The sequence below is a fragment of the Lycium barbarum genome, chromosome 5 (assembly GCF_019175385.1).
Source record: "Lycium barbarum isolate Lr01 chromosome 5, ASM1917538v2, whole genome shotgun sequence".
NCBI lineage: Eukaryota > Viridiplantae > Streptophyta > Magnoliopsida > Solanales > Solanaceae > Lycium > Lycium barbarum.
The window spans coordinates 91,230,174-91,242,880 of record NC_083341.1 but is presented as its reverse complement, the minus strand read 5'-3'; positions in this window follow the sequence as shown (position 1 = coordinate 91,242,880).

Below are 12,707 nucleotides of genomic sequence, written 5' to 3'. Positions count from 1 at the left end.
TGCCCCCTCACATCGAGGCACGGCGAACAATGCAAAGGATCACGCTTGACAACATATCCTGGCCCGGGCTCAGTGTGGGAAACATTGGGGCATCCACGAATGGAGTAGTGAGAGACTAATGCAATTAAAATACCACAATTGTTTTCATAGACTCAATGAGGCATATTGAAGGCAAACCAATCCAATGAAGTCGGACGGGATCATAATAAACGCGTTTCGGATATCATAATAAATTACAGAAATATAACCTTTCTGAAATCGTTCCGAGTGCCAAAATAATTTATCGGACATAATGGAATATTTAAAACAATATTTGTTAGGTAATTAAAATGGTAGTCAAAACGTTTCTTTCAAAAATCGCTCGAAAAGAAGACTTAAGTACATTAAGGGCAAAATCGGGAATAGCGGGCCCGCCTCGGGACAAACAAGGCGGCGGGCTCAAATTATGCCCTCTAAGCTTATGGGGTCACCTAAAAAGGTTCTACGGACATTCTATAGCTTTCCAAGTAATTTAGAGCAAATTTGCATAATCTCAGGAAAAGCATACCAAGATGGCTCAATTCTACTGAAGGAAAAGATGAAATTTTCACTTGCGGATTCCGATGGCCAGAAAGTCTTCCGAGGCCCGAATCCGGCCCTAACACACTTAAGGCATGCCAAGAGAAGAATCGGGGTAGCTTTACATACCTTTTGAGCTTTTTAAGTCTATCCAAGCTCACTTCCCGTTTCGTCAAAAATCTGCAAATGGTCACATTTACCAATTGTAAGTTATGAATACCATAATTTCAACTTAAGGCATATTTGTCTACCGAAATTTCGGCAGCACTTCCCCTATACATATAGCACCCCCGAGAATTCAACTCGGCTAAAAACCATCAACAACAACCCAAACAACAACATCAACATCAACAACAACCATTAGAAACACAATATCCTTCAACTAGCCATCTTTTTAACAACATGATATAACCTTCACCCCAACCTAAATCTTCAAACTAATATTGATGATTTCACATTCATTATCAATCAAGATCATCACAATATAGTTTTTGAAATATCTCATATCGTTTCCTCAAGTTATACACACGATATACATAATATACAACTTTCCGCCAAAGTCATAACTTGTTCAAAACATCAAATCTTTGGCATACATATTGATAACATGTTTCCAACTTCCAAATTCATCAATGATCAACACAACTAACAACCAAATAGCTTCATTTTCCTAATGTCGGAAAATCATACTAAAACGACATAAGTTTCTACATTCCATTTCAATACAAACTCATATTATCCCATCTTCATTTACATTGAAAGCATCACAATAACACACTAAACAACTCAATTCATTTGCATTCCAAGTCCACATACCATACGGCCATATGCCCATTTTATCAACTTCAACTAAATTCATTCAACTTCCAATTCTAATATGCATTTCATCATAACCATAACTAGAATATAACATAAAATTCACTCATACATGTATACCACACATATACCTCACGGCTACAACCCCATATTCCAAACCCACTTTGCAAACTTTCATTTTTCCATACAATCAACACATTTCTACATACTACAACACAAACAAGACTTAATAACACAAAGATAAGGGATAAATTCTCACCTTCTCCACTAGTCTTCTTCACTTGAATGAATGATCACTTTGGAGAATCAAGACCTCCTTCCTCCAAACCAACTATACCAAGTTACAAAGAGACCTTGAATTAGTGGAAATCCAACAAGGGAAAAATTTTTAGAACAAGGTTTTTGATAGCTAATTTCTCTATGGCCAACCCGAGAGCTCCTCTTTTCTTGCTCTTGTTCTTGATTTCTATTCTAAGTCATCTAATGGATAAAGATGACTATATATATAATAATATCCCTTATGATAATTTAACACATGGAAATTTAATACAATTTGTGGGCTTGGGCCACACCATGGCCGGCCACACCATGCATTGGGCCTAAAATGTTCCTTCCAATTTTTTTTTTGTGGCCCAATGACTTGTAGTCCACGTTTTGTAATTCTCGAAACTAATTTCCGAAATTCCAAAATTGCCCTTAGTCTTGTCCCACACTTCCATGACTCTATTCTTTCATGCACAACTCTTACGTTCAATAAAAATCAAATTTGACCTTATTTCTCAAGAATCCAATATATTTCAAATTTTCCAATCATGCGAAAACACGGGATATAACATCCTCCCCCCCTTTAGAACATTCGTCCTCGAATGTTAAATTAAGCTTATAGGGTCTAAAAATACTTTGGGGGAGTTTATGTTTATAGACAGTACGTATGACATACAATTGATATAGAAATGAAATTTAAGCAGGGATTCAAGATTACCTGTAGGCATACAGAACAAATGAGGATACTTCATCTTCATTTCCTCTTCGGCTTCCCAGGTCATTTCCTCCATATTATTGTTCCGCCACAGCACCTTAACAGAGGCTACATCCTTGTTCCGGAGCTTTCTTACCTGGCGGTCCAAAATGGCTACGGGCTGCTCCTCGTAAGATAACTGCTCCGTCACCTGAATATCATCCGCAGGAAATATTCTGGAGGGATCACCAATGCATTTGCGGAGCATAGACACATGGAATACCGGATGTACCGCTTCCAAATCTGATGGCAGGTCTAACTCATAGGCGACATTTCCAATTTTTCTAATAATCTGATAAGGCCCAATATAACGCGGACTGAGCTTACCCTTCCTGCCGAACCGCATCACGCCTTTCATAGGCGATACCTTCAGGAATACCCAATCACCAACCTGGAATTCCAAAGGACGACGCCGTTTATCAGCGTATGATTTCTGTCGACTCTGGGCTGCCAATAGTCGCTCCCGGATAAGTTTCACCTTATCAACTGCCTGCTGGATCATATCTGGGCCAATTAATTCTGTCTCGCCAATATCAAACCAGCCGATAGGTGACCTGCATTTCCTGCCATACAAAGCCTCGTACGGAGCCATCTGGATGCTGGAATGGTAGCTGTTATTATAAGAAAATTCAATCAATGGCAAGTGATCCTCCCAGCTACCTCTGAAATCAATAACACAGGCCCGCAACATATCTTCAAGCGTCTGGATAGTGCGCTCGGCCTGTCCGTCACTCTGAGGATGGAAAGCTGTGCTCAGGCTCAGCTGAGTCCCTAATCCTTCCTGAAAAGATCTCCAGAAGTTCGCTGTGAACTGAGCACCTCTGTCAGTGATAATAGATATAGGAACTCCATGAAGTCGCACAATTTCTTTAATATAAAGCCTGGCATAATCCTCAGCGGAGTAACTAGTTCTGACGGGGAGAAAATGGGCTGATTTTGTCAGCCTATCAACAATAACCCAGATGGAATCATACTTCCGTGGAGTGCGAGGCAAACCCGTAATGAAGTCCATATTAATGATCTCCCACTTCCACGTCGGAATTTCCATTTCCTGCAACAGTCCACCCGGTTTCTGATGTTCAATCTTGACCTGCTGACAATTTGGGCACTGAGCGACGAACTCTGCGATATCCCGTTTCATACCATCCCACCAGTATAGGCATCTAAGATCATGGTACATCTTCATAGACCCAGGATGAACAGAATAGCGAGCATAGTGTGCCTCGCCCATAACCTGCTGCCGCAGCCCTGCAATATCAGGTACACACAACCTGCCTCTGTATAGTAAGGTTCTGTCTGGTGTAAACTCGAACGGAGTCTTCTCCTTATCATAGGCTGTGTCTCTGTACCGAGCTAAAATAGGATCTTCATATTGATGCCGCCTGATATCTTCCTTAATAGATGATTCAAAAATCCCTCGAACAGAAATCCGTGTACCGCCAGAATCGGCCAGACGAACCCCAAGATTAGCCAACTGATGAATGTCACCTACTATCTCTCTCCTGTCTGGCTATAAATTTGCCAAGCTGCCCATAGATTTCCGGCTAAGTGCATCTGCGACAACATTAGCCTTGCCCGGATGATACAAAATATCCACATCATAGTCCTTCAGGAGCTCTAGCCACCTCCGCTGCCGCAAATTAAGCTCCTTCTGCTTAAAAATATACTGGAGACTCTTATGATCTGTATAGATATCAACATGAACGCCATATAAATAATGTCTCCATATCTTCAGGGCATGAATCACCGCTGCAAGCTCCAGATCGTGGGTAGGATAATTCTTTTCATGCTTTTTGAGCTGCCGGGAAGCATAAGCTATAACTCTGCCGTGCTGCATCAATACACAGCCTAATCCCATGCCAGAAGCGTCACAATAAATAACATATCCATTGGGTCCCTCTGGAAGAGTCAGAACTGGGGCTGTAGTCAGCTTCTCTTTCAGCAACTGGAAGCTTCGTTCACAAGCATCAATCCACTGGAACTTGGCTCCCTTCTGAGTTAGCCTTGTCAAAGGCGCTGAAATCGAAGCAAACTTTTCCACAAATCTTCTGTAATAGCCTGCTAATCCCAGAAAACTACGTACCTCTGTGGGCGTCGTGGGTCTGGGCCAATTCTTCACGGCCTCAATCTTCTGTGTATCCACCCGGACACCATCAGCTGCAATAATATGCCCCAGGAATGCCACTGAAGCCAGCCAGAATTCACATTTAGAAAATTTTGCATATAATTTCTGATGCCGAAGTACCCTTAATACCGCTCTCAGATGATCTGCGTGCTCTGCCTCGGACCGAGAATAAACCAGAATATCATCGATAAATACAATTACGAACATATCCAAGAACGGCCTGAATACCCGATTCATTAGATCCATGAATACCGCAGGAGCATTAGTTAACCCAAATGACATAACTCTGAATTCATAATGCCCATATCTGGTCCGGAATGCTGTCTTAGGAATATCGGCCTCTCGTACCCGTACCTGGTGATAGCCTGACCGAAGGTCTATCTTCGAAAAATATTTGGCGCCCTGCAACTGATCGAAGGTCTATATTCTTTATGGTTACCTTATTCAGCTGCCGATAATCAATACACATACGCAGCGACCCGTCTTTCTTACGCACAAATAATACCGGGGCTCCCCAAGGCGAAGTACTGGGCCTGATGAAGCCTTTTTCTAACAGATCCTTCAACTGCTCTTTCAGTTCTTTCAATTCTGCCGGTGCCATTCTGTACGGGGGAATAGATATAGGTTGAGTATCTGGAAGCAAATCAATAGTAAAATCTATCTCCCGCTCTGGAGGAAGGCCTGAAAGCTCTTCTGGGAACACATCTGGAAATTCATTAACCACGGGAACTGACTGAAGAGTCGGCGTTTCTGCTGTCAAGTCTTGTACCCGAACCAGATGATAAATATAACCCTTTCTGATCATTTTCTTCGCCTTAAGGTATGAAATAAACTTACCTTTCGGCAATGCAGTATTACCTGCCCATTCTATAACCGGCTCCCCAGGAAACTAAAAACGAACTACCTTATTTTGGCAGTCAACATTAGCATAACAGGAGGCTAGCCAGTCCATTCCCATAATAACATCAAATTCAATCATGTCTAATTCCACCAGATCTGCCTTAGTGTCTCGGCCGCATATAATTACAGAATAATCTTTATATACCTGTTTCGCTACAATAAAGTCCCCGATCGGTGTAGCTACCTCAAATGGCTCTATAGGCTCGGACGTTATACCAATTTTACTAGCAACAAGAGGCGAAATATACGACAAAGTCGAACCTGGATCAATCAATGCATACACAGACCGAGAGAAGACCAATAATGTACCTGTAACGACATTAGGCGATGCCTCCTGGTCCTGGCGGCTGGACAAAGCATAAATGCGGTTCGAAGGACCGCTAATACTCGAAGCTCCACCACGACCTCTGTCGCGACCCGCCGGTGCTGATGTACCCGGCCCAGTAGGGCGCATAGCCACTGATGAAGATGATGACCCGGCGGCTGATCCGGTAGGCTGCGCTGCACCGCCCGAACTACCCTTATACGGGCAATCTCTCACAGAATGGCCCTGACGGCCACAAGAAAAACATGCACCGGTGGCCCTGTAGCACTCTCCCGGATGGTATCTGCCACAATAAGAACACTGAGGTCTAGGTGTCCTCGTCTGACCAGAACCCCTATCTGTCCGCGAACCTGAAGCCCTGGAGCTCTGACCTGCTCCTGAATAACCTGGGCTATCAAATCTGCGACCTGTAGGCTGTGGAGGTGCGCTCTGTGCCGGCTGGGATAGATGTCTACTAGACTGTTGCGGCTACTGAGGCTGTCTGCCCCGAAAATCTCCAGAATACCCAGATGATCTGGCCCTCTTGGGCTGTCTCCGATCCTGACTCCTATCAGGCTGACTCTCCCTATGCCGGTCCTCCATGCCCTGGGCGTGCGCCTGAATCCGGGCAATATCCATGTCGAGCTGAGCAGCCAATACCAAACAGCTGTGGACAAAATAATGGTCCAGCCCCATAATGTACCTGTCAATCCTGTCAGCCATAGTAGCTACCACAGCAGGTGTGTATCGGGCCAATGAGTCGACCTCCATACTGTACTCTCGAACACTGCGACCCCTCTGTCTCAGCAATAAGAATCTGTAAGCCTTGGCCCGCCGTAACTCCGGAGGCAGAAAATGGCTAAGAAAAGCCTGAGAAAAATCATCCCAAACTGCTGGGGGAGCGCCGTCCCCTCTAGATAACTCCCATGGCTCGTACCAGTTAGCCGCTACATCATACAACCGGTACGAAGCCAATGTGACTGACTCTATCGCGGAAGCATTAATCAACTGTAAGGTGCGCCGCATCTTCCTGATAAACTCCTCAGGATCCTCCTCGGGCTTTGTCCCGAAGAACTCTGGAGGGCCACAAGTCAAGAACTCACGAGCTCTCGAACTGTCACGCCTATATGCTCGGTCACCTCCCAATTCGTGCCCCTGAACCTGTCCCGCCACAAGTCTGGTCAATAGCTGGACTGCCTCTCTCATAGTCTGATCCTCAGTCCCTGGCCGTGGAGCTGGAGGCTCAGGTACTGGAATCTCGGGAGCTGGCGATGGAGCCGCCCCTCGACCTGCAGCCGCTGCTGCTCCAATCTCCTCTACGTGTGGCAGTGTGGAAGAGCCCTCTGCCGGGGGCAAAATATCAGGAGCAATATGGGCATGGGCCCTGGTAACCCTCTGGGCCCGACTAGTCTCTCCCACAGCTGCTGCCTTGGCCTTTTGGGCCGCTGTCGCCTTTTTTGGAGGCATAACTGCAAATGTAACAATTCGTTAGGGCGGATTCATCCTGATAACACAGCTCTATCGCACGATCTAAGACTGAAAGAAGGGTAGTATCCTAGATGCCCTGTAGCCTCCTGTTTATAGGTGCGGTGCACAACACACCGATAAACAAGACTCTACTAGACACGGTCTGTAGACATTCCGAGCACGAACCGCTTTGATACCACTTTTGTCACGACCCAACCCCGTAGGCCGTGACTAGTGCCCGATCTGGGCACCCAAACACATTTATCAAAAGCTATCTCAAATTTTATCTAATTTCCAGATAAATTTCGGCAGAGTCTCCTTTGTTTTACGAACTATCCCAAATACCCTGCACGCAGAAAATATCAACAAAGGCCACACAGGGAAACATTTGGGCATCCACGAATGGAGTAGTGAGAGACTAATGCAATTAAAATACCACAATTATTTTCATAGACTCAATGAGGCATATTGAAGGAAAACCAATCCAATGAAGTCGGACGGGATCATAATAAACGCGTTTCGGATATCATAATAAATTACAGAAATATAACCTTTCTGAAATCGTTCCGAGTGCCAAAATAATTTATCGGACATAATGGAATATTTAAAACAATATTTGTTAGGTAATTAAAATGGTAGTCAAAATGTTTCTTTCAAAAATCGCTCGAAAAGAAGACTTAAGTACATTAAGGGCAAAACCGGGAATAGCGGGCCCGCCTCGGGACAAACAAGGCGGCGGGCTCAAATTATGCCCTCCAAGCTTATGGGGTCACCTAAAAAGGTTCTACGGACATTCTATAGCTTTCCAAGTAATTTAGAGCAAATTTGCATAATCTCAGGAAAAGCATACCAAGATGGCTCAATTCTACTGAAGGAAAAGATGAAATTTTCACTTGCGGATTCCGATGGCCAGAAAGTCTTCCGATGCCCGAATCCGGACCTAACACACTTAAGGCATGCCAAGAGAAGAATCGGGGTAGCTTTACATACCTTTTGAGCTTTTTAAGTCTATCCAAGCTCACTTCCCGTTTCGTCAAAAATCTGCAAATGGTCACATTTACCAATTGTAAGTTATGAATACCATAATTTCAACTTAAGGCATATTTGTACCGTTTCATGCCGCGCAGGTACACCCAGATGAGCTGAAGCTGTTATAGAAGATGTTCCGGCGGAGTTGGCAGGCTCCACTTGTTCCTGGAGTGCTGCCGAGTCAGAGTATGTGTGCTACGATGTCTGATTAATGTTAGAAACTTTGCAGACAGCGTCGTGGGTATTGGTTGTCAGTTCTGTAAGCGGCTCCATCAGCCGATGTGTCATTTTGTGTTATGATATAAGTTCTACATGATTACAAATTTTGTTTGGTTTGAGAACAAAGAAAAAGGATATTTCCGAAAGTTTTACTATGTATTTTATTGTATTTGATTTAAGAGCTCAAAGATATTATGTGCGTAATAAGAGTCAGAGGGTTCGCTCGGCTCTAGGTAAGGGTCGGGTGCCCATCACACCCTATTAAGGTTAGGGTGTGACAAAGTGGTATCAGAGCAGGTTGTCCTAGGGTTTGTCTGCAAAGTCGTGTCCGGTAGAGTCCTGTTTATGGTGTGAAGCGCGCCACATTTATAAACAGGAGGCTGCGGGGCATCTAGGGATTGTTGACCTTTTTTTTCTGTCTTAGATCGTGTGATAGAGCCAAGTCATAGGAAAATGAAATTCCTTATATAAGCCTTACATACGACGGAAGGAGGTAAGTTTTGATACATTTGTTCTGTTATATGAGATTGGGAGCTCTGGAGAACTGGAATGTGTAGTATGCACATGTCACGACCCAACCCCGTAGGCCGTGACTAGTGCCCGATCTGGGCACCCAAACACATTTATCAAAAGCTATCTCAAATTTTATCTAATTTCCAGATAAATTTTGGCAGAGTCTCCTTTGTTTTACGGACTATCCCAAATACCCTGCACGCAGAAAATACCAACAAAGGCCACACAGGGGCAACAGAGCAACAGAGCAACATTTAAATATATGCGGACCGGCCGCCGCGGCGAATGGGATCGCCCAAACACAACATATGCACACGTCTGTACAGAAAGACCCCAACCCACAAACATGTCTACAGACCTCTAAACAGACCAACAGACTCATATGGCGGGACAGGGCTCCGCCGTACCCATGAACGAGAATATGCATATATAGAAGTGACAGACTGTACCAAAAGATGGCTCTGAATAAAAGAGCGCTCCAAATGGCAGAAAAGATATCCTAGACGGACGGATCCGCAAACCTGTCGTTGGTACCTGCGCGGCATGAAAACGCAGCCCCCGAAGAAAGGGGGTCAGTACGAAATATGTACTGAATATGTAAAGCCTGAATTACAGAAACAAAATCATAACTGGTACAGAACGTACAGAAAGTAAACAGAAGACCCGAAGTATCAGATACATATTTTCAAAACATGCAGAGTGTATACATAAACATATGTCATATCAAATCCGGCCCCTACCAAGGGACTCGGCAGACAAAACGTGGCCACCCTCCCGACGCTGGTGCCACAACACAGAAGAATCAGAATAGGGGCATAACCCCGTAACATAATATGTCATATCAGATGGCCATAACAAATCATATCAGAACAAGCGTACATGACACAGCATACTCCACAAACCCATGTACGCGTATACCTGCCCCCTCACATCGAGGCACGGCGAACAATGCAAAGGATCACGCTTGACAACATATCCTGGCCCGGGCTCAGTGTGGGAAACATTGGGGCATCCACGAATGGAGTAGTGAGAGACTAATGCAATTAAAATACCACAATTGTTTTCATAGACTCAATGAGGCATATTGAAGGCAAACCAATCCAATGAAGTCGGACGGGATCATAATAAACGCGTTTCGGATATCATAATAAATTACAGAAATATAACCTTTCTGAAATCGTTCCGAGTGCCAAAATAATTTATCGGACATAATGGAATATTTAAAACAATATTTGTTAGGTAATTAAAATGGTAGTCAAAACGTTTCTTTCAAAAATCGCTCGAAAAGAAGACTTAAGTACATTAAGGGCAAAATCGGGAATAGCGGGCCCGCCTCGGGACAAACAAGGCGGCGGGCTCAAATTATGCCCTCTAAGCTTATGGGGTCACCTAAAAAGGTTCTACGGACATTCTATAGCTTTCCAAGTAATTTAGAGCAAATTTGCATAATCTCAGGAAAAGCATACCAAGATGGCTCAATTCTACTGAAGGAAAAGATGAAATTTTCACTTGCGGATTCCGATGGCCAGAAAGTCTTCCGAGGCCCGAATCCGGCCCTAACACACTTAAGGCATGCCAAGAGAAGAATCGGGGTAGCTTTACATACCTTTTGAGCTTTTTAAGTCTATCCAAGCTCACTTTCCGTTTCGTCAAAAATCTGCAAATGGTCACATTTACCAATTGTAAGTTATGAATACCATAATTTCAACTTAAGGCATATTTGTCTACCGAAATTTCGGCAGCACTTCCCCTATACATATAGCACCCCCGAGAATTCAACTCGGCTAAAAACCATCAACAACAACCCAAACAACAACATCAACATCAACAACAACCATTAGAAACACAATATCCTTCAACTAGCCATCTTTTTAACAACATGATATAACCTTCACCCCAACCTAAATCTTCAAACTAATATTGATGATTTCACATTCATTATCAATCAAGATCATCACAATATAGTTTTTGAAATATCTCATATCGTTTCCTCAAGTTATACACACGATATACATAATATACAACTTTCCGCCAAAGTCATAACTTGTTCAAAACATCAAATCTTTGGCATACATATTGATAACATGTTTCCAACTTCCAAATTCATCAATGATCAACACAACTAACAACCAAATAGCTTCATTTTCCTAATGTCGGAAAATCATACTAAAACGACATAAGTTTCTACATTCCATTTCAATACAAACTCATATTATCCCATCTTCATTTACATTGAAAGCATCACAATAACACACTAAACAACTCAATTCATTTGCATTCCAAGTCCACATACCATACGGCCATATGCCCATTTTATCAACTTCAACTAAATTCATTCAACTTCCAATTCTAATATGCATTTCATCATAACCATAACTAGAATATAACATAAAATTCACTCATACATGTATACCACACATATACCTCACGGCTACAACCCCATATTCCAAACCCACTTTGCAAACTTTCATTTTTCCATACAATCAACACATTTCTACATACTACAACACAAACAAGACTTAATAACACAAAGATAAGGGATAAATTCTCACCTTCTCCACTAGTCTTCTTCACTTGAATGAATGATCACTTTGGAGAATCAAGACCTCCTTCCTCCAAACCAACTATACCAAGTTACAAAGGGACCTTGAATTAGTGGAAATCCAACAAGGGAAAAATTTTTAGAACAAGGTTTTTGATAGCTAATTTCTCTATGGCCAACCCGAGAGCTCCTCTCTTCTTGCTCTTGTTCTTGATTTCTATTCTAAGTCATCTAATGGATAAAGATGACTATATATATAATAATATCCCTTATGATAATTTAACACATGGAAATTTAATACAATTTGTGGGCTTGGGCCACACCATGGCCGGCCACACCATGCATTGGGCCTAAAATGTTCCTTCCAATTTTTTTTTGTGGCCCAATGACTTGTAGTCCACGTTTTGTAATTCCCGAAACTAATTTCCGAAATTCCAAAATTGCCCTTAGTCTTGTCCCACACTTCCATGACTCTATTCTTTCATGCACAACTCTTACGTTCAATAAAAATCAAATTTGACCTTATTTCTCAAGAATCCAATATATTTCAAATTTTCCAATCATGCGAAAACACGGGATATAACAGCACATATATGCCCTGTGAGGCATTGTTGGTATATGCTGCGTGCAGAGTTTGAATAGTACGGACAATAAAGGATGATTCTGCCAAAAATCTTTCAAAATCAGGTCATTTAACTAAGTACACCTAACAGGAAGAGCGTGGAAAGGAAATATTGTAAATAGACGATAAGTGGGATGTGATATTTTAGAAAGGCTACGAATTTGGGCATGGCGTGAAGAATGATTGTGAGAAAGATGAATAGCAGTCTGAAGGATTAAAATGGATGACGTTCGAGGCTTAGTGGGAGCAAGGTTTGTTGGAGGATTTAGAGAAAGTCGAAAATTAGCTATAGATTATTATACAAGGATGGTGAGTGGAAATCCGAATAGGCTGATACCCGAAGCATTCATAAGTAATGGCGATAAAGGTATATGTGCTACCATCGGGAATCTGGAAGCCCAGGACAGGCAGTAGTCATACACACAGGTGGGAGGTGAACATTTGGAATTGAAAAGGATAAAACAGTAATTGTAAAAGAAAGGACGTGTACGAAAATGTCTCGGGATCTGTAAGGCTTCAATTTGCTCTAGAACATGTAATAAAGGTCATGTGAGGAAGTGGACGCGATTATATCAGCATCAAGGCACCGGATTC